Source organism: Hoplias malabaricus, chromosome 14 (assembly GCF_029633855.1).
Source record: "Hoplias malabaricus isolate fHopMal1 chromosome 14, fHopMal1.hap1, whole genome shotgun sequence".
Taxonomy (NCBI): Eukaryota; Metazoa; Chordata; class Actinopteri; order Characiformes; family Erythrinidae; genus Hoplias; species Hoplias malabaricus.
Genome location: NC_089813.1, coordinates 20,804,956 through 20,829,075, shown reverse-complemented (window position 1 = coordinate 20,829,075; position 24,120 = coordinate 20,804,956).

The window sequence follows — 24,120 nt, the reverse complement described above, 5'->3', positions numbered from 1 at the left end:
TTAAAGTGTTACAGACTGCCTGTGTATTTCTGTGGCCCTCACACCTCTTCCCCGTCAGTCTCTGCCTCTGCCCCTCCCCCTCCCCCCTCTCTCTCTCTCACACGCACGCTCACAGAATACAACTGACAGACTCAGGATTCAATGAATTTCGACCGGTTGCGCACCTTCCAAAAAACCTCAAATATCTCAAAAACTTTTCCAGGTCCAAAAATGAACGAAGCATACCGTAGCGACAAGGAGAGTCTGGTGCTCGAGATGGTGTAAAAATTTTTGCACTTTGAGCGAGATTTGATGGTGTAATTACGAGTTAAAAACAGGCAAAGTTTTGAAAATCTGCGTGCCGAGCCGCTCTTAAAATACATTGAGCTCTATGGGAGGAAAACCCTCCCAAGTGTCAAACAAAAATTCATAACTCAAGAACGGTATTCTCAAACGGTCTGAAACTTACAAGTGTGAGAAAGGGGAAATTTCTCTACCATTTAAAGTTTAAATGAAGTCTGTAGGTGAAAGTATAAGGAAGTTATGGTGAAATGTTCGGCAGAAAATTGAAAAAGAAAAAAAATAATTTCAATGGGTTCCTATGGGAGCGTACCCACCCTCCGAACAAATGCTTATAGCTCGGAAAGTTTTCCCCACATCACTTAACCGTATATACCGTTGCGACAAGGAGAGTCTGGGGATCGATATGGTATAAAAAATTTGCAGATTAAGTGAGAATTGAGCATGTTATGACGAGTTAAAAACAGGAGAAAATTTTAGAAACCGCACTCTGAGCTGCTCCAAAAATACATTGAACCCTATGGGAGCCGAAACCCTCCCTAGTGCCGAACAAAAATTCATAACTCAAAAACCGTATTTTCAATAATGTTCAAATTTAGAGGTCTTAGAAAGGACAAGTTTCTCTACCATTTAAAATTTAAATGAAGTTTCTAGGTGAAAGTATGAGGAAGTTATGGTGATTTGTTTGGCTGAAAAGTGAAAAACCCGTTTTCTGAGAAGGAATCTACAGTGTATGACGTCACCCACTGTAAGAGCCTCCCATTGAAATGAATGGAGGGATTTTGAAGGAGGAATAGAAAGGGAAGGATGAGTGCAAAAAATCTGAAAACGGAAGTGATGGGAGCCGGTACGCCCGGGTCCGACCGTCTGAAATCCCGTGTCCGTAGCTTGAAAAATGACCGAGTTAGAGCACTTTGAAAATTAATTCCATAGAAATGACTGGGGAAAAACGGAGCGATAAACGAGTGTAGCGGACGAACGAGTGCGGGTATCGGAAAGCTGTATACAAGCCCACATCGTCGCTATAGGACGCACGATTTCCAGGTGGAACGGAGTCGATAGCTCGAAAGCTGCGGGACTAGTTAAGCGGACAAGGAAACGCGGAATAATAAAAATAATAATAAAAATAATAATAATAATATGACTTACGGATAACAATATATTGCGCCGCTGCTTAAAGCAGCAGGCGCAACATAACTAGAGGTCTGCATTTCCAGGAGGAAACGCGAGATGTTGCGCCGCCTAAACCCCTGCCCCCCGATCCGCGTCTTTCCCGCTTAAAGCGAGGTCCTCGATACGGTAAACCCGCGTGGGTCACTAGGCGACGCTTATGGTGAAGGAGTTTACTGCTAAGCTGTCGGTAGTGGGATGTTAAGAGAGCACTCTCCCACAGCAGTTTACATTGGACTCTATGGAGCTCTGTAGGCCGTGAATGGAAAACGGGGTCAAAGGTCATGAAGCGGGAGGGGTATCGGCCTATAATTTCACGTGGTGGGACCTTGGACTCTCGGGTCTGCCCGTTTGAATTCTGGTGTCTCTAGCTCGAAAACTGAGCGTGTGACAGCAGTTTGAAAGTTTGACAAAAGTTTATGGACATATTTCCATTCATTCCTATGGGACAAAAGATGAAACTTCAAATGCTTACTGTGCTAAAACTATGCAACTTTTCCAAAAGCTGTATACAAGCCCGCATCCCACAGGGAAGCTCTACGAATGAAACTTTGAACGGAGTTGATATCTCGAAAACTGTGGGCGGAGTTAACCGGACAAGAACGAACGATCCTCAGAATGAAGGGCAGCAAACGTAACACTAGAGGTCTGCATTTCCAGGAGGAAACGCGAGATGTTGCGCCGCCTAAACCCCCGCCCCCTGATCCGCGTCTTTCCCGCTTAAAGCGAGGTCCTCGATACGGTAAACCCGCGTGGGTCACTAGGCGACGCTTATGGTGAAGGAGTTTACTGCTAAGCCGTTGGTCGTGGGATGTTAAGAGAGCACTCTCCCACAGCAGTTTACATTGGACTCTATGGAGCTCTGTAGGCCGTGAATGGAAAACGGGGTCAAAGGTCATGAAGCGGGCGGGGTATCGGCCCATAATTTTACGTGGTGGGACCGTGGACCCTCGGGTCTGCCCGTTTAAGTTCTGGTGTCTCTAGCTCGAAAACTGACCGTGTGACAGCAGTTTGAAAGTTTGACAAAAGTTTATGGACATATTTCCATTCATTCCTATGGGAGTAAAGATGAAACTTCAAATGCTTACTGTGCGAAAACTATGTAACTTTTCCAAAAGCTGTGTACAAGCCCGCATCCCACAGGGAAGCTGTACGAAACAAACTTTGAACGGAGTCGATATCTCGAAAACTGTGGGCGGAGTTAACCGGACAAGAATGAACGATCCTCAGAATGAAGGGCAGCAAACGTAACACTAGAGGTCTGCATTTCCAGGAGGAAACGCGAGATGTTGCGCCGCCTTAACCCCTGCCCCCCGATCCGCGTCTTTCCCGCTTAAAGCGAGGTCCTCGATACGGTAAACCCGCGTGGGTCACTAGGCCACGCTTATGGTGAAGGAGTTTACTGCTAAGCAGTCGGTAGTGGGATGTTAAGAGAGCAGTCTCCCACAGCAGTTTACATTGGACTCTATGGAGCTCTGTAGGCCGTGAATGGAAAACGGGGTCAAAGGTCATGAAGCGGGTGGGCTATCGGCCCATAATTTTACGTGGTGGGACCGTGGACCCTCGGGTCTGCCCGTTTAAGTTCTGGTGTCTCTAGCTCGAAAACTGACCGTGTGACAGCAGTTTGAAAGTTTGACAAAAGTTTATGGACATTTTTCCATTCATTCCTATGGGAGTAAAGATGAAACTTCAAATGCTTACTGTGCGAAAACTATGTAACTTTTCCAAAAGCTGTGTACAAGCCCGCATCCCACAGGGAAGCTGTACGAAACAAACTTTGAACGGAGTCGATATCTCGAAAACTGTGGGCGGAGTTAACCGGACAAGAATGAACGATCCTCAGAATGAAGGGCAGCAAACGTAACACTAGAGGTCTGCATTTCCAGGAGGAAACGCGAGATGTTGCGCCGCCTAAACCCCCGCCCCCCGATCCGCGTCTTTCCCGCTTAAAGCGAGGTCCTCGATACGGTAAACCCGCGTGGGTCACTAGGCCACGCTTATGGTGAAGGAGTTTACTGCTAAGCAGTCGGTAGTGGGATGTTAAGAGAGCAGTCTCCCACAGCAGTTTACATTGGACTCTATGGAGCTGTGTAGGCCGTGAATGGAAAACGGGGTCAAAGGTCATGAAGCGGGTGGGCTATCGGCCTATAATTTCACGTGGTGGGACCTTGGACCCTCGGGTCTGCCCGTTTGAGTTCTGGTGTCTCTAGCTCGAAAACTGAGCGTGTGACAGCAGTTTGAATGTTTGACAAAAGTTTATGGACATTTTTCCATTCATTCCTATGGGAGTAAAGATGAAAGTTCAAAGGCTTCCTGTTCCTTACTGCTAAGCTGTCGGTAGTGGGATGTTAAGAGAGCACTCTCCCACAGCAGTTTACATTGGACACTATGGAGCTCAGTAGGGTGTGAATAGAAAACGATACATTTTGAATTCCACCTTTAAAAACAATTCCACCTTAAGAAACCCAGAATTGTATTGAAATGTCCACATCACAGGCCAAAAGAGTCTTAAAAGCAAAAAAAGATGGCCAATACATTTTAAATACCACCTTAATAAAAATTCCACCTTAAGAAACACACAGTTGTATTGACACGTCCACCTTTAAAAATGACCACTTGAAATAAAGCTTAAAATGTCGAAAAGACAGCCAGTATATTGTGAATGAGGTATTCTTTAAAAATTCCACCTTAAGAAACCCTGGATAATTAAGACGTCCCCCTTAAAAATGACCTTTAAAGTGTTACAGACTGCCTGTGTATTTCTGTGGCCCTCACAGCTCTTCCCCGTCAGTGTCTGCCTCTGCCCCTCCCCCTCCCCCCTCTCTCTCTCTCACACGCACGCTCACAGAACACAACTGACAGACTCAGGATTCAATGAATTTCGACCGGGGGGACCCTTCAAAAAATGACCCGTAGCTCGAAAACTTTTCCCAACCAAAATTGAACGAAGCATACCGTAGCGACAAGGAGAGTCTGGCGCTCGAGATGGTGTAAAAATTTTTTCAGTTTGAGCAAGAATTGATGGTGTAAAAATGAGTTAAAAAAGGGCAAATTTGAGAAAATTTGGCTTTCTGAAAATACATTGAACTCTATGGGAGCCGAAACGTCCTACTGCCAAACAAATCTTCATAACTCCAGAACCGTATCTTCAAATGATTTCAAATCTACATATTTTAGAAAGGGGAAGTTTCTCTACCATTTGAAAGTAAAATGAAGTCTGTAGGTGAAAGTATAAGGAAGTTATGGCAAAATGTTCGGCTAAAAGTTGAATATCGAAAAAGGACAGGCATATTCATTTCAATGTATTCCTATGGGAGCGTACCCACCCTCCGAACAAATGCTTATAGCTCAGAAAAGATATCCCAAATGGCTAAACTGCATATACCGTTGCGACAAGGAGAGTCCAAGGAAGAAGCTGGTATAAAAAATTAGCAGTTTGAGCAAGAATTGACCGTGTTATGACGAGTTAAAAACAGGAGAAAAATTTAGAAACCGCACTCTGAGCCGCTCCAAAAATACATTGAACTCTATGGGAGCCAAAACCCTCCCTAGTGCCGAACAAAAATTCATAACTCAAAAACCGTATTTTTGATTATGTTCAAATTTACAGATGCTAGAAAGGACAAGTTTATCTACCATTTAAAATTTAAATGAAGTTTCTAGGTGAAAGTATGAGGACGTTATGGCGAATTGTTCGGCTGAAAAGTGAAAAAACGGTTTTGGCCAGTGAACCCAGAGTGTCTATGATGTCACCCACTCTAAATGTCTTCCATACAAGTGAATGGAGGGATATTCAAGGAGGAATAGAAAGAGAGGGATGAGTGCGAGAGGTCCGAAAACGGAAGTGACGGGTCACGGTGCGCCCGGGTCCGACCGTCTGAAATCTCGTGTCCGTAGCTTGAAAATTGACCGAGTTAGAGCAGTTCGAAAATTAATTCCATAGAAATGACTGGGGAAAAACGGAGCGATAAACGAGTGTAGCGGACGAACGAGTGCGGGTATCGGAAAGCTGTATACAAGCCCACATCGTCGCTATAGGACGCACGATTTCCAGGTGGAACGGAGTCGATAGCTCGAAAGCTGCGGGACTAGTTAGGCGGACAAGGAAACGCGGAATAATAAGAATAATAATAATAATAATAATATGACTTACGGATAACAATATATCGCGCCGCTGCTTACAGCAGCAGGCGCAACATAACTAGAGGTCTGCATTTCCAGGAGGAAACGCGAGATGTTGCGCCGCCTAAACCCCTGCCCCCCGATCCGCGTCTTTCCCGCTTAAAGCGAGGTCCTCGATACGGTAAACCCGCGTGGGTCACTAGGCCACGCTTATGGTGAAGGAGTTTACTGCTAAGCAGTCGGTAGTGGGATGTTAAGAGAGCAGTCTCCCACAGCAGTTTACATTGGACTCTATGGAGCTCTGTAGGCCGTGAATGGAAAACGGGGTCAAAGGTCATGAAGCGGGTGGGCTATCGGCCCATAATTTTACGTGGTGGGACCGTGGACCCTCGGGTCTGCCCGTTTAAGTTCTGGTGTCTCTAGCTCGAAAACTGACCGTGTGACAGCAGTTTGAAAGTTTGACAAAAGTTTATGGACATTTTTCCATTCATTCCTATGGGAGTAAAGATGAAACTTCAAATGCTTACTGTGCGAAAACTATGTAACTTTTCCAAAAGCTGTGTACAAGCCCGCATCCCACAGGGAAGCTGTACGAAACAAACTTTGAACGGAGTCGATATCTCGAAAACTGTGGGCGGAGTTAACCGGACAAGAATGAACGATCCTCAGAATGAAGGGCAGCAAACGTAACACTAGAGGTCTGCATTTCCAGGAGGAAACGCGAGATGTTGCGCCGCCTAAACCCCCGCCCCCCGATCCGCGTCTTTCCCGCTTAAAGCGAGGTCCTCGATACGGTAAACCCGCGTGGGTCACTAGGCCACGCTTATGGTGAAGGAGTTTACTGCTAAGCTGTCGGTAGTGGGATGTTAAGAGAGCACTCTCCCACAGCAGTTTACATTGGACTCTATGGAGCTGTGTAGGCCGTGAATGGAAAACGGGGTCAAAGGTCATGAAGCGGGCGGGTTATCGGCCCATAATTTTACGTGGTGGGACCGTGGACCCTCGGGTCTGCCCGTTTGAGTTCTGGTGTCTCTAGCTCGAAAACTGACCGTGTGACAGCAGTTTGAAAGATTGACAAAAGTTTATGGACATTTTTCCATTCATTCCTATGGGAGAAAAGATGAAACTTCAAAGGCTTACTGTGCAAAAACTATGCAACTTTTCCAAAAGCTGTATACAAGCCCGGATCCCACAGGGAAGCTGTACGAAACAAACTTTGAATGGAGTCGATATCTCGAAAACTGTGGGCGGAGTTAACCGGACAAGAACGAACGATCCTCAGAATGAAGGGCAGCAAACGTAACACTAGAGGTCTGCATTTCCAGGAGGAAACGCGAGATGTTGCGCCGCCTAAACCCCCGTCCCCCGATCCGCGTCTTTCCCGCTTAAAGCGAGGTCCTCGATACGGTAAACCCGCGTGGGTCACTAGGCGACGCTTATGCTGAAGGAGTTTACTGCTAAGCTGTTGGTAGTGGGATGTTAAGAGAGCACTGTCCCACAGCAGTTTACATTGGACTCTATGGAGCTGTGTAGGCCGTGAATGGAAAACGGGGTCAAAGGTCATGAAGCGGGTGGGCTATCGGCCTATAATTTCACGTGGTGGGACCTTGGACCCTCGGGTCTGCCCGTTTGAGTTCTGGTGTCTCTAGCTCGAAAACTGAGCGTGTGACAGCAGTTTGAATGTTTGACAAAAGTTTATGGACATTTTTCCATTCATTCCTATGGGAGTAAAGATGAAAGTTCAAAGGCTTCCTGTGCAAAAACTATGCAACTTTTCCAAAAGCTGTATACAAGCCCGCATCCCACAGGGCAGCTCTACGAAACAAACTTTGAACGGAGTCGATATCTCGAAAACTGTGAGCGGAGTTAACCGGACAAGAATGAACGATCCTCAGAATGAAGGGCAGCAAACGTAACACTAGAGGTCTGCATTTCCAGGAGGAAACGCGAGATGTTGCGCCGCCTAAACCCCTGCCCCCCGATCCGCGTCTTTCCCGCTTAAAGCGAGGTCCTCGATACGGTAAACCCACGTGGGTCACTAGGCGACGCTTACGGTGAAGGAGTTTACTGCTAAGCTGTTGGTAGTGGGATGTTAAGAGAGCACTCTCCCACAGCAGTTTACATTGGACTCTATGGAGCTCTGTAGGCCGTGAATGGAAAACGGGGTCAAAGGTCATGAAGCGGGTGGCCTATCGGCCCATAATTTCACGTGGTGGGACCGTGGACCCTCGGGTCTGCCCGTTTGAGTTCTGGTGTCTCTAGCTCGAAAACTGACCGTGTGACAGCAGTTTGAAAGTTTGACAAAAGTTTATGGACATTTTTCCATTCATTCCTATGGGAGAAAAGATGAAACTTCAAAGGCTTACTGTGCAAAAACTATGCAACTTTTCCAAAAGCTGTATACAAGCCCGGATCCCACAGGGAAGCTGTACGAAACAAACTTTGAATGGAGTCGATATCTCGAAAACTGTGGGCGGAGTTAACCGGACAAGAACGAACGATCCTCAGAATGAAGGGCAGCAAACGTAACACTAGAGGTCTGCATTTCCAGGAGGAAACGCGAGATGTTGCGCCGCCTAAACCCCCGTCCCCCGATCCGCGTCTTTCCCGCTTAAAGCGAGGTCCTCGATACGGTAAACCCGCGTGGGTCACTAGGCGACGCTTATGCTGAAGGAGTTTACTGCTAAGCTGTTGGTAGTGGGATGTTAAGAGAGCACTGTCCCACAGCAGTTTACATTGGACTCTATGGAGCTGTGTAGGCCGTGAATGGAAAACGGGGTCAAAGGTCATGAAGCGGGTGGGCTATCGGCCTATAATTTCACGTGGTGGGACCTTGGACCCTCGGGTCTGCCCGTTTGAGTTCTGGTGTCTCTAGCTCGAAAACTGAGCGTGTGACAGCAGTTTGAATGTTTGACAAAAGTTTATGGACATTTTTCCATTCATTCCTATGGGAGTAAAGATGAAAGTTCAAAGGCTTCCTGTGCAAAAACTATGCAACTTTTCCAAAAGCTGTATACAAGCCCGCATCCCACAGGGCAGCTCTACGAAACAAACTTTGAACGGAGTCGATATCTCGAAAACTGTGAGCGGAGTTAACCGGACAAGAATGAACGATCCTCAGAATGAAGGGCAGCAAACGTAACACTAGAGGTCTGCATTTCCAGGAGGAAACGCGAGATGTTGCGCCGCCTAAACCCCTGCCCCCCGATCCGCGTCTTTCCCGCTTAAAGCGAGGTCCTCGATACGGTAAACCCACGTGGGTCACTAGGCGACGCTTACGGTGAAGGAGTTTACTGCTAAGCTGTTGGTAGTGGGATGTTAAGAGAGCACTCTCCCACAGCAGTTTACATTGGACTCTATGGAGCTCTGTAGGCCGTGAATGGAAAACGGGGTCAAAGGTCATGAAGCGGGTGGCCTATCGGCCCATAATTTCACGTGGTGGGACCGTGGACTCTCGGGTCTGCCCGTTTGAGTTCTGGTGTCTCTAGCTCGAAAACTGACCGTGTGACAGCAGTTTGAAAGTTTGACAAAAGTTTATGGACATTTCTTCATTCATTCCTATGGGAGAAAACACGAAACTTCAAATGCTTACTGTTCAAAAACTATGTAACTTTTCCAAAACCTGTATACAAGCCCGCATCCCACAGGGCAGCTCTACGAAACAAACTTTGAACGGAGTCGATATCTCGAAAACTGTGGGCGGAGTTAACCGGACAAGAATGAACGATCCTCAGAATGAAGGGCAGCAAACGAAACACTAGAGGTCTGCATTTCCAGGAGGAAACGCGAGATGTTGCGCCGCCTAAACCCCCGCCCCCCGATCCGCGTCTTTCCCGCTTAAAGCGAGGTCCTCGATACGGTAAACCCGTGTGGGTCACTAGGCGACGCTTATGGTGAAGGAGTTTACTGCTAAGCTGTTGGTAGTGGGATGTTAATAGAGCACTGTCCCACAGCAGTTTACATTGGACTCTATGGAGCTCTGTAGGCCGTGAATGGAAAAGGGGTCAAAGGTCATGAAGCGGGTGGGCTATCGGCCCATAGTTTTACGTGGTGGGACCGTGGACCCTCGGGTCTGCCTGTTTGAGTTCTGGTGTCTCTAGCTCGAAAACTGACCGTGTGACAGCACTTTGAAAGTTTGACAAAAGTTTATGGACATTTTTCCATTCATTCCTACGGGAGAAAAGTTGAAACTTCAAATGCTTACTGTGCGAAAACTATGTAACTTTTCCAAAAGCTGTATACAAGCCCGCATCCCACAAGGAAGCTCTACGAAACAAACTTTGAACGGGGTCGATATCTCGAAAACTGTGGGCGGAGTTAACCGGACAAGGAATGAAGATCCTCAGAATGAAGGGCAGCAAACGTAACACTAGAGGTCTGCATTTCCAGGAGGAAACGCGAGATGTTGCGCCGCCTAAACCCCTGCCCCCCGATCCACGTCTTTCCCGCTTAAAGCGAGGTCCTCGATACGGTAAACCCGCGTGGGTCACTAGGCGACGCTCATGGTGAAGGAGTTTACTGCTAAGCTGTTGGTAGTGGGATGTTAAGAGAGCTCTCTCCCACAGCAGTTTACATTGGAGTCTATGGAGCTCTGTAGGCCGTGAATGGAAAACGGGGTCAAAGGTCATGAAGCGGGTGGGCTATCGGCCCATAATTTCACGTGGTGGGACCGTGGACCCTCGGGTCTGCCCGTTTGAGTTCTGGTGTCTCTAGCTCGAAAACTGACCGTGTGACAGCAGTTTGAAAGTTTGACAAAAGTTTATGGACATTTTTCCATTCATTCCTATGGGAGTAAAGATGAAACTTCAAATGCTTCCTGTGCGAAAACTATGCAACTTTTCCAAAAGCTGTATACAAGCCCGCATCCCACAGGGCAGCTCTACGAAACAAACTTTGAACGGAGTCGATATCTCGAAAACTGTGGGCGGAGTTAACCGGACAAGAACGAACGATCCTCAGAATGAAGGGCAGCAAACGTAACACTAGAGGTCTGCTTTTCCAGGAGGAAACGCGAGATGTTGCGCCGCCTAAACCCCCGTCCCCCGATCCGCGTCTTTCCCGCTTAAAGCGAGGTCCTCGATACGGTAAACCCGCGTGGGTCACTAGGCGACGCTTATGGTGAAGGAGTTTACTGCTAAGCTGTCAGTAGTGGGATGTTAAGAGAGCACTCTCCCACAGCAGTTTACATTGGACTCTATGGAGCTCTGTAGGCCGTGAAAGGAAAACGGGGTCAAAGGTCATGAAGCGGGTGGGCTATCGGCCCATAGTTTCACGTGCTGGGACCGTGGACCCTCGGGTCTGCCCGTTTGAGTTCTGGTGTCTCTAGCTCGAAAACTGACCGTGTGACAGCAGTTTTAAAGTTTGACAAAAGTTTATGGACATTTTTCCATTCATTCCTAAGGGAGTAAAGATGAAACTTCAAATGCTTCCTGTGCGAAAACTATGTAACTTTTCCAAAAGCTGTATACAAGCCCGCATCCCACAGGGAAGCTCTACGAAACAAACTTTGAACGAAGTCGATATCTCGAAAACTGTGGGCGGAGTTAACCGGACAAGAATGAACGATCCTCAGAATGAAGGGCAGCAAACGTAACACTAGAGGTCTGCATTTCCAGGAGGAAACGCGAGATGTTGCGCCGCCTAAACCCCCGTCCCCCGATCCGCGTTTTTCCCGCTTAAAGCGAGGTCCTCGATACGGTAAACCCGCGTGGGTCACTAGGCGACGCTTATGGTGAAGGAGTTTACTGCTAAGCTGTAAACAGTATAGTATATTGTGAATGAGGTATTCTTAAAAAATTCCACCTTAAGAAACCCTGGATAATTAAGATGTCCCCCTTAAAAATGACCTTTAAAGTGTTACAGACTGCCTGTGTATTTCTGTGGCCCTCACACCTCTCCCCGTCAGTGTCTGCCTCTGCCCCTCCCCCTCCCCCCTCTGTGTCTCTCTCACACGCACGCTCAAAGAATACAACTGACAGACTCAGGATTCAATGAATTTCGACCGGGGGGACCCTTCAAAAAATGACCCGTAGCTCGAAAACTTTTCCCAACCAAAATTGAACGAAGCATACCGTAGCGACAAGGAGAGTCTGGCGCTCGAGATGGTGTAAAAATGTTTTCAGTTTGAGCGAGAATTGATGGTGTAAAAATGAGTTAAAAAAGGGCAAATTTGAGAAAATTTGGCTTTCTGAAAATACATTGAACTCTATGGGAGCCGAAACGTCCTACTGCCAAACAAATCTTCATAACTCCAGAACCGTATCTTCAAATGATTTCAAATCTACATATTTTAGAAAGGGGAAGTTTCTCTACCATTTGAAAGTAAAATGAAGTCTGTAGGTGAAAGTATAAGGAAGTTATGGTAAAATGTTCGGCTAAAAGTTGAATATCGAAAAAGGACAGGCATATTCATTTCAATGTATTCCTATGGGAGCGTACCCACCCTCCGAACAAATGCTTATAGCTCAGAAATGATATCCCAAATGGCTAAACTGCAGATACCGTTGCGACAAGGAGAGTCTAAGGAAGAAGCTGGTATAAAAAATTAGCAGTTTGAGCGAGAATTGACCGTGTTATGACGAGTTAAAAACAGGAGAAAAATTTAGAAACCGCACTCTGAGCCGCTCCAAAAATACATTGAACTCTATGGGAGCCAAAACCCTCCCTAGTGCCGAACAAAAATTCATAACTCAAAAACCGTATTTTCAATAATGTTCAAATTTAGAGGTCTTAGAAAGGACAAGTTTCTCTACCATTTAAAATTTAAATGAAGTTTCTAGGTGAAAGTATGAGGACGTTATGGCGAATTGATTGGCTGAAAAGTGAAAAAACGTTTTTGGCCAGTGAACCCAGAGTGTCTATGACGTCACCCACTGTAAATGTCTTCCATACAAGTGAATGGAGGGATATTCAAGGAGGGATAGAAAGAAAAGGATGAGTGCGAGAGGTCCGAAAACGGAAGTGACGGGTCCCGGTGCGCCCGGGTCCGACCGTCTGAAATCTCGTGTCCGTAGCTTGAAAATTGACCGAGTTAGAGCAGTTCGAAAATTAATTCCATAGAAATGACTGGGGAAAAACGGAGCGATAAACGAGTGTAGCGGACGAACGAGTGCGGGTATCGGAAAGCTGTATACAAGCCCACATCGTCGCTATAGGACGCACGATTTCCAGGTGGAACGGAGTCGATAGCTCGAAAGCTGCGGGACTAGTTAGGCGGACAAGGAAACGCGGAATAATAAGAATAATAATAATAATAATAATATGACTTACGGATAACAATATATCGCGCCGCTGCTTACAGCAGCAGGCGCAACATAACTAGAGGTCTGCATTTCCAGGAGGAAACACGAGATGTTGCGCCGCCTAAACCCCCGTCCCCCGATCCGCGTCTTTCCCGCTTAAAGCGAGGTCCTCGATACGGTAAACCCGCGTGGGTCACTAGGCGACGCTTATGGTGAAGGAGTTTACTGCTAAGCTGTCGGTAGTGGGATGTTAAGAGAGCACTCTCCCACAGCAGTTTACATTGGACTCTATGGAGCTCTGTAGGCCGTGAAAGGAAAACGGGGTCAAAGGTCATGAAGCGGGTGGGTTATCGGCCCATAATTTTACGTGGTGGGACCGTGGACCCTCGGGTCTGCCCGTTTGAGTTCTGGTGTCTCTAGCTTGAAAACTGACCGTGTGACAGCAGTTTGAATGTTTGACAAAAGTTTATGGACATTTTTCCATTCATTCCTATGGGAGAAAACACGAAACTTCAAATGCTTACTGTGCGAAAACTATGCAACTTTTCCAAAAGCTGTATACAAGCCCGCATCCCACAGGGAAGCTCTACGAATGAAACTTTGAACGGAGTCGATATCTCGAAAACTGTGGGCGGAGTTAACCGGACAAGAATGAACGATCCTCAGAATGAAGGGCAGCAAACGTAACACTAGAGGTCTGCATTTCCAGGAGGAAACGCGAGATGTTGCGCCGCCTAAACCCCCGCCCCCCGATCCGCGTCTTTACCGCTTAAAGCGAGGTCCTCGATACGGTAAACCCGCGTGGGTCACTAGGCGACGCTTATGGTGAAGGAGTTTACTGCTAAGCTGTTGGTAGTGGGATGTTAAGAGAGCACTGTCCCACAGCAGTTTACATTGGACTCTATGGAGCTGTGTAGGCCGTGAATGGAAAACGGGGTCAAAGGTCATGAAGCGGGCGGGGTATCGGCCTATAATTTCACGTGGCGGGACCGTGGACTCTCGGGTCTGCCCGTTTGAATTCTGGTGTCTGTAGCTCGAAAACTGAGCGTGTGACAGCAGTTTGAAAGTTTGACAAAAGTTTATGGACATTTTTCCATTCATTCCTATGAGAGTAAATATGAAACTTCAAATGCTTACTGTGCAAAAACTATGTAACTTTTCCAAAAGCTGTATACAAGCCCACATCCCACAGGGAAGCTCTACGAATGAAACTTTGAACGGAGTCGATATCTCGAAAACTGTGGGCGGAGATAACCGGACAAGAATGAACGATCCTCAGAATGAAGGGCAGCAAACGTAACACTAGAGGTCTGCATTTCCAGGAGGAAACGCGAGATGTTGCGCCGCCTAAACCCCCGTCCCCCGATCCGCGTCTTAAAATGTTGAAAAGACAGCCAGTATATTGTGAATGAGGTCTTTTTTAAAAATTCCACCTTAAGAAACCCTGGATAATTAAGACGTCCCCCTTAAAAATGACCTTTAAAGTGTTACAGACTGCCTGTGTATTTCTGTGGCCCTCACAGCTCTCCCAGTCAGTGTCTGCCTCTGCCCCTCCCCCTCCCCCCTCTCTGTCTCTCTCACACGCACGCTCACAGAACACAACTGACAGACTCATGATTCAATGAATTTCGACCGGGGAGCACCCTCCAAAAAATCACCCGTAGCTCGAAAACTTTTCCCAACCAAAATTGAACGAAGCATACCGTAGCGACAAGGAGAGTCTTGTGCTCGAGATGGTGTAAAAATTTTTGCACTTTGAGCGAGATTTGATGGTGTAATTACGAGTTAAAAACAGGCAAAGTTTTGAAAATCTGCGTGCCGACCCGCTCTTAAAATACATTGAGCTCTATGGGAGGAAAACCCTCCCAAGTGTGGAACAAAAATTCATAACTCAAGAACGGTATTCTCAAACGGTCTGAAACTTACAAGTTTGAGAAAGGGGACATTTCTCTACCATTTAAAATTTAAATGAAGTCTGTAGGTGAAAGTATAAGGAAGTTATGGTGAAATGTTCGGCAGAAAATTGAAAAAGAAAAAAAATAATTTCAATGGGTTCCTATGGGAGCGTACCCACCCTCCGAACAAATGCTTATAGCTCGGAAAGTTTTCCCCACATCACTTAGAGAGTCTGGGGATCGATATGGTATAAAAAAATTTCAGATTAAGTGAGAATTGAGCATGTTATGACGAGTTAAAAACAGGAGAAAATTTTAGAAACCGCACTCTGAGCTGCTCCAAAAATACATTGAACCCTATGGGAGCCGAAACCGTCCCTAGTGCCGAACAAAAATTCATAACTCAAAAACCGTATTTTCAATAATGTTCAAATTTAGAGGTCTTAGAAAGGACATGTTTCTCTACCATTTAAAATTTAAATGAAGTTTCTAGGTGAAACTATAAGGAAGTTATGGCGATTTGTTCGGCTGAAAAGTGAAAAAACGACTTTTTGCCACTGAAACTACAGTGGATGACATCACCCCCACTCTAAGAGCCTCCCATTGAAATGAATGGAGGGATTTTGAAGGAGGAAAAGAAAGGGAAGGATGAGTCCAAAAATTCCGAAAACGGAAGTGATGGGAGCCGGTACGCCCGGGTCCGACCGTCTGAAATCCCGTGTCCGTAGCTTGAAAAATGACCGAGTTAGAGCACTTTGAAAATTAATTCCATAGAAATGACTGGGGAAAAACGGAGCGATAAACGAGTGTAGCGGACGAACGAGTGCGGGTATCGGAAAGCTGTATACAAGCCCACATCGTCGCTATAGGACGCACGATTTCCAGGTGGAACGGAGTCGATAGCTCGAAAGCTGCGGGACTAGTTAGGCGGACAAGGAAACGCGGAATAATAAAAATAATAATAAAAATAATAATAATATGACTTACGGATAACAATATATTGCGCCGCTGCTTAAAGCAGCAGGCGCAACATAACTAGAGGTCTGCATTTCCAGGAGGAAACGCGAGATGTTGCGCCGCCTAAAGCCCCGCCCCCCGATCCGCGTCTTTCCCGCTTAAAGCGAGGTCCTCGATACGGTAAACCCGCGTGGGTCACTAGGCGACGCTTATGGTGAAGGAGTTTACTGCTAAGCTGTTGGTAGTGGGATGTTAAGAGAGCACTCTCCCACAGCAGTTTACATTGGACTCTATGGAGCTCTGTAGGCCGTGAATGGAAAACGGGGTCAAAGGTCATGAAGCGGGCGGGGTATAGGCCCATAATTTCACGTGGTGGGACCGTGGACCCTCGGGTCTGCCCGTTTGAGTTCTGGTGTCTCTAGCTCGAAAACTGACCGTGTGACAGCACTTTGAAAGTTTGACAAAAGTTTATGGACATTTTTCCATTCATTCCTATGGGAGAAAACACGAAACTTCAAATGCTTACTGTGCAAAAACTATGTAACTTTTCCAAAACCTGTATACAAGCCCGCATCCCACAGGGAAGCTGTACGAAACAAACTTTGAACGGAGTCGATATCTCGAAAACTGTGGGCGGAGTTAACCGGACAAGAATGAACGATCCTCAGAATGAAGGGCAGCAAACGTAACACTAGAGGTCTGCATTTCCAGGAAGAAACGCGAGATGTTGCGCCGCCTAAACCCCCGCCCCCCGATCCGCGTCTTTCCCGCTTAAAGCGAGGTCCTCGATACGGTAAACCCGCGTGGGTCACTAGGCGACGCCTATGGTGAAGGAGTTTACTGCTAAGCTGTCGGTAGTGGGATGTTAAGAGAGCACTCTCCCACAGCAGTTTACATTGGACTCTATGGCGCTCTGTAGGCCGTGAATGGAAAACGGGGTCAAAGGTCATGAAGCGGGTGGGCTATCGGCCCATAATTTCACGTGGCGGGACCGTGGACTCTCGGGTCTGCCCGTTTGAATTCTGGTGTCTGTAGCTCGAAAACTGAGCGTGTGAAAGCAGTTTGAAAGTTTGACAAAAGTTTATGGACATTTTTCCATTCATTCCTATGAGAGTAAAGATGAAACTTCAAATGCTTACTGTGCAAAAACTATGTAACTTTTCCAAAAGTTGTATACAAGCCCGCATCCCACAGGGAAGCTCTACGAAACAAACTTTGAACGGAGTCGATATCTCGAAAACTGTTGGCGGAGTTAACCGGACAAGAATGAACGATCCTCAGAATGAAGGGCAGCAAACGTAACACTAGAGGTCTGCATTTCCAGGAGGAAACGCGAGATGTTGCGCCGCCTAAACCCCCGTCCCCCGATCCGCGTCTTTCCCGCTTAAAGCAGGGTCCTCGATACGGTAAACCCGCGTGGGTCACTAGGCGACGCTTATGGTGAAGGAGTTTACTGCTAAGCTGTTGGTAGGTGGATGTTAAGAGAGCACTCTCCCACAGCAGTTTACATTGGACTCTGTGGAGCTCTGTAGGCCGTGAATGGAAAACGATACATTTTGAATTCCACCTTTAAAAACAATTCCACCTTAAGAAACCCAGAATTGTATTGAAATGTCCATATCACAGGCCAAAAGAGTCTTAAAAGCAAAAAAAGATGGCCAATACATTTTAAATACCACCTTAATAAAAATTCCACCTTAAGAAACCCACAGTTGTATTGACACGTCCACCTTTAAAAATGACCACTTTAAATAAAGCTTAAAATGTCGAAAAGACAGGCAGTATATTGTGAATGAGGTCTTTTTTAAAAATTCCACCTTAAGAAACCCTGGATAATTAAGACATCCCCCTTAAAAATGACCTTTAAAGTGTTACAGACTGCCTGTGTATTTCTGTGGCCCTCACAGCTCTCCCCGTCAGTCTCTGCCTCTGCCCCTCCCCCTCCCCCCTCTCTCTCTCTCACACGCACGCTCACAGAACACAACTGACAGACTCATGATTCAATGAATTTCGACCGGGGAGCACCCTCCAAAAAACCTCAAATATCTCAAAAACTTTTCCAGGTCCAAAAATGAACGAAGCATACCGTAGCGACAAGGAGAGTCTGGTGCTCGAGATGGTGTAAAAATTTTTGCACTTTGAGCGAGATTTGATGGTGTAATTACGAGTTAAAAACAGGCAAAGTTTTGAAAATCTGCGTGCCGAGCCGCTCTTAAAATACATTGAGCTCTATGGGAGGAAAACCCTCCCAAGTGTCAAACAAAAATTCATAACTCAAGAACGGTATTCTCAAATGGTCTGAAAGTTACAAGTGTGAGAAAGGGGAAATTTCTCTACCATTTAAAGTTTAAATGAAGTCTGTAGGTGAAAGTATAAGGAAGTTATGGTGAAATGTTCGACAGAAAATTGAAAAAGAAAAAAAATAATTTCAATGGGTTCCTATGGGAGCGTACCCACCCTCCGAACAAATGCTTATAGCTCGGAAAGTTTTCCTCACATCACTTAACCGTATATACCGTTGCGACAAGGAGAGTCTGGGGATCGATATGGTATAAAAAATTTGCAGATTAAGTGAGAATTGAGCATGTTATGACGAGTTAAAAACAGGAGAAAATTTTAGAAACCGCACTCTGAGCTGCTCCAAAAATACATTGAACCCTATGGGAGCCGAAACCCTCCCTAGTGCCGAACAAAAATTCATAACTCAAAAACCGTATTTTCAATAATGTTCAAATTTAGAGGTCTTAGAAAGGACAAGTTTCTCTACCATTTAAAATTTAAATGAAGTTTCTAGGTGAAAGTATGAGGAAGTTATGGCAATTTGTTCGGCTGAAAAGTGAAAAACCCGTTTTCTGAGAAGGAATCTACAGTGTATGATGTCACCCACTCTAAGAGCCTCCCATTGAAATGAATGGAGGGATTTTGAAGGAGTGATAGAAAGGGAAGGATGAGTGCAAAAATTCCGAAAACGGAAGTGATGGGAGCCGGTACGCCCGGGTCCGACCGTCTGAAATCCCGTGTCCGTAGCTTGAAAAATGACCGAGTTAGAGCACTTTGAAAATTAATTCCATAGAAATGACTGGGGAAAAACAGAGCGAAAAACGAGTGTAGCGGACGAACGAGTGCGGGTATCGGAAAGCTGTATACAAGCCCACATCGTCGGTATAGGACGCACGATTTCCAGGTGGAACGGAGTCGATAGCTCGAAAGCTGCGGGACTAGTTAAGCGGACAAGGAAACGTGGAATAATAAAAATAAAAATAATAATAATATGACTTACGGATAACAATATATTGCGCGCTGCTGAAGCAGCTTGCGCAACATAACTAGAGGTCTGCATTTCCAGGAGGAAACGCGAGATGTTGCGCCGCCTAAACCCCCGCCCCCCGATCCGCGTCTTTCCCGCTTAAAGCGAGGTCCTCGATACGGTAAACCCGCGTGGGTCACAAGGCGACGCTTATGGTGAAGGAGTTTACTGCTAAGCTGTCGGTAGTGGGATGTTAAGAGAGCACTCTCCCACAGCAGTTTACATTGGACTCTATGGAGCTCTGTAGGCCGTGAAAGGAAAACGGGGTCAAAGGTCATGAAGCGGGTGGGCTATCGGCCCATAAATTCACGTGGTGGGACCGTGGACTGTCGGGTCTGCCCGTTTGAATTCTGGTGTCTCTAGCTCAAAAACTGACCGTGTGACAGCAGTTTTAAAGTTTGACAAAAGTTTATGGACATTTTTCCATTCATTCCTATGGGAGAAAACACGAAACTTCAAATGCTTACTGTGCAAAAACTATGTAACTTTTCCAAAAGCTGTATACAAGCCCGCATCCCACAGGGAAGCTCTACGAATGAAACTTTGAACGGAGTCGATATCTCGAAAACTGTGGGCGGAGTTAACCGGACAAGAATGAACGATCCTCAGAATGAAGGGCAGCAAACGTAACACTAGAGGTCTGCATTTCCAGGAGGAAACGCGAGATGTTGCGCCGCCTAAACCCCTGCCCCCCGATCCGCGTCTTTCCCGCTTAAAGCGAGGTCCTCGATACGGTAAACCCGCGTGGGTCACTAGGCGACGCTTATGGTGAAGGAGTTTACTGCTAAGCTGTCGGTAGTGGGATGTTAAGAGAGCACTCTCCCACAGCAGTTTACATTGGACTCTATGGAGCTCTGTAGGCCGTGAATGGAAAACGGGGTCAAAGGTCATGAAGCGGGCGGGGTATCGGCCTATAATTTCACGTGGTGGGACCGTGGACTCTCGGGTCTGCCCGTTTGAGTTCTGGTGTCTCTAGCTCGAAAACTGACCGTGTGACAGCAGTTTGAAAGTTTGACAAAAGTTTATGGACATTTTTCCATTCATTCCTATGGGAGTTAAGATGAAACTTCAAATGCTTACTGTGCGAAAACTATGTAACTTTTCCAAAAGCTGTATACAAGCCCGCATCCCACAGGGAAGCTCTACGAAACAAACTTTGAACGGAGTCGATATCTCGAAAACTGTGGGCGGAGTTAACCGGACAAGAATGAACGATCCTCAGAATGAAGGGCAGCAAACGTAACACTAGAGGTCTGCATTTCCAGGAGGAAACGCGAGATGTTGCACCGCCTAAACCCCCGCCCCCCGATCCGCGTCTTTCCCGCTTAAAGCGAGGTCCTCGATACGGTAAACCCGCGTGGGTCACTAGGCGACGCTTATGGTGAAGGAGTTTACTGCTAAGCTGTCGGTAGTGGGATGTTAAGAGAGCACTCTCCCACAGCAGTTTACATTGGACTCTATGGAGCTCAGTAGGGCGTGAATAGAAAACGATACATTTTGAATTCCACCTTTAAAAACAATTCCACCTTAAGAAACCCAGAATTGTATTGAAATGTCCACATCACAGGCCAAAAGAATCTTAAAAGCAAAAAAGATGGCCAATACATTTTAAATACCACCTTAATAAAAATTCCACCTTAAGAAACCCACAGTTGTATTGACACGTCCACCTTTAAAAATGACCACTTTAAATAAAGCTTAAAATGTCGAAAAGACAGGCAGTATATTGTGAATGAGGTATTCTTAAAAAATTCCACCTTAAGAAACCCTGGATAATTAAGATGTCCCCCTTAAAAATGACCTTTAAAGTGTTACAGACTGCCTGTGTATTTCTGTGGCCCTCACACCTCTTCCCCGTCAGTCTCTGCCTCTGCCCCTCCCCCTCCCCCCTCTCTCTCTCTCACACGCACGCTCACAGAATACAACTGACAGACTCAGGATTCAATGAATTTCGACCGGTTGCGCACCTTCCAAAAAACCTCAAATATCTCAAAAACTTTTCCAGGTCCAAAAATGAACGAAGCATACCGTAGCGACAAGGAGAGTCTGGTGCTCGAGATGGTGTAAAAATGTTTGCACTTTGAGCGAGATTTGATGGTGTAATTACGAATTAAAAACAGGCAAAGTTTTGAAAATCTGCGTGCCGAGCCGCTCTTAAAATCATTGAGCTCTATGGGAGGAAAACCCTCCCAAGTGTCAAACAAAAATTCATAACTCAAGAACGGTATTCTCAAACGGTCTGAAACTTACAAGTGTGAGAAAGGGGAAATTTCTCTACCATTTAAAGTTTAAATGAAGTCTGTAGGTGAAAGTATAAGGAAGTTATGGTGAAATGTTCGGCAGAAAATTGAAAAAGAAAAAAAATAATTTCAATGGGTTCCTATGGGAGCGTACCCACCCTCCGAACAAATGCTTATAGCTCGGAAAGTTTTCCCCACATCACTTAACCGTATATACCGTTGCGACAAGGAGAGTCTGGGGATCGATATGGTATAAAAAATTTGCAGATTAAGTGAGAATTGAGCATGTTATGACGAGTTAAAAACAGGAGAAAATTTTAGAAACCGCACTCTGAGCTGCTCCAAAAATACATTGAACCCTATGGGAGCCGAAACCCTCCCTAGTGCCGAACAAAAATTCATAACTCAAAAACCGTATTTTCAATAATGTTGAAATTTAGAGGTGTTAGAAAGGACAAGTTTCTCTACCATTTAAAATTTAAATGAAGTTTCTAGGTGAAAGTATGAGGAAGTTATGGCAATTTGTTCGGCTGAAAAGTGAAAAACCCGTTTTCTGAGAAGGAATCTACAGTGTATGATGTCACCCACTCTAAGAGCCTCCCATTGAAATGAATGGAGGGATTTTGAAGGAGTGATAGAAAGGGAAGGATGAGTGCAAAAATTCCGAAAACGGAAGTGATGGGAGCCGGTATGCCCGGGTCCGACCTTCTGAAATCCCGTGTCCGTAGCTTGAAAAATGAACGAGTTAGAGCACTTTGAAAATTAATTCCATAGAAATGACTGGGGAAAAATGGAGCGATAAACGAGTGTAGCGGACGAACGAGTGCGGGTATCGGAAAGCTGTATACAAGCCCACATCGTCGCTATAGGACGCACGATTTCCAGGTGGAACGGAGTCGATAGCTCGAAAGCTGCGGGACTAGTTAGGCGGACAAGGAAACGCGGAATAATAAGAATAATAATAATAATAATATGACTTACGGATAACAATATATTGCGCCGCTGCTTAAAGCAGCAGGCGCAACATAACTAGAGGTCTGCATTTCCAGGAGGAAACGCGAGATGTTGCGCCGCCTAAACCCCTGCCCCCCGATCCGCGTCTTTCCCGCTTAAAGCGAGGTCCTCGATACGGTAAACCCGCGTGGGTCACTAGGCGACGCTTATGGTGAAGGAGTTTACTGCTAAGCTGTCGGTAGTGGGATGTTAAGAGAGCACTCTCCCACAGCAGTTTACATTGGACTCTATGGAGCTCTGTAGGCCGTGAATGGAAAACGGGGTCAAAGGTCATGAAGCGGGCGGGGTATCGGCCTATAATTTCACGTGGTGGGACCTTGGACTCTCGGGTCTGCCCGTTTGAATTCTGGTGTCTCTAGCTCGAAAACTGAGCGTGTGACAGCAGTTTGAAAGTTTGACAAAAGTTTATGGACAAATTTCCATTCATTCCTATGGGACAAAAGATGAAACTTCAAATGCTTACTGTGCTAAAACTATGCAACTTTTCCAAAAGCTGTATACAAGCCCGCATCCCACAGGGAAGCTCTACGAATGAAACTTTGAACGGAGTCGATATCTCGAAAACTGTGGGCGGAGTTAACCGGACAAGAACGAACGATCCTCAGAATGAAGGGCAGCAAACGTAACACTAGAGGTCTGCATTTCCAGGAGGAAACGCGAGATGTTGCGCCGCCTAAATCCCTGCCCCCCGATCCGCGTCTTTCCCGCTTAAAGCGAGGTCCTCGATACGGTAAACCCGCGTGGGTCAATAGGCGACGCTTATGGTGAAGGAGTTTACTGCTAAGCTGTCGGTAGTGGGATGTTAAGAGAGCAGTCTCCCACAGCAGTTTACATTGGACTCTATGGAGCTGTGTAGGCCGTGAATGGAAAACGGGGTCAAAGGTCATGAAGCGGGTGGGCTATCGGCCTATAGTTTCACGTGGTGGGACCGTGGACCCTCGGGTCTGCCCGTTTGAGTTCTGGTGTCTCTAGCTCGAAAACTGAGCGTGTGACAGCAGTTTTAAAGTTTGACAAAAGTTTATGGACATTTTTCCATTCATTCCTATGGGAGAAAAGATGAAACTTCAAATGCTTACTGTGCGAAAACTATGTAACTTTTCCAAAAGCTGTATACAAGCCCGCATCCCACAGGGAAGCTCTACGAAACAAACTTTGAACGGAGTCGATATCTCGAAAACTGTGGGCGGAGTTAACCGGACAAGAATGAACGATCCTCAGAATGAAGGGCAGCAAACGTAACACTAGAGGTCTGCATTTCCAGGAGGAAACGCGAGATGCTGCGCCGCCTAAACCCCCGCCCCCCGATCCGCGTCTTTACCGCTTAAAGCGAGGTCCTCGATACGGTAAACCCGCGTGGGTCACTAGGCGACGCTTATGCTGAAGGAGTTTACTGCTAAGCTGTTGGTAGTGGGATGTTAAGAGAGCACTCTCCCACAGCAGTTTACATTGGACTCTATGGAGCTCAGTAGGGCGTGAATGGAAAAGGATACATTTTGAATTCCACCTTTAAAAACAATTCCACCTTAAGAAACCCAGAATTGTATTGAAATGTCCACATCACAGGCCAAAAGAGTCTTAAAAGCAAAAAAAGATGGCCAATACATTTTAAATACCACCTTAATAAAAATTCCACCTTAAGAAACCCACAGTTGTATTGAGACATCCACCTTTAAAAATGACCACTTGAAATAAAGCTTAAAATGTCAAAAAGACAGCCAGTATATTGTGAATGAGGTATTCTTAAAAAAATCCACCTTAAGAAACCCTGGATAATTAAGATGTCCCCCTTAAAAATGACCTTTAAAGTGTTACAGACTGCCTGTGTATTTCTGTGGCCCTCACACCTCTTCCCCGTCAGTCTCTGCCTCTGCCCCTCCCCCTCCCCCCTCTGTCTC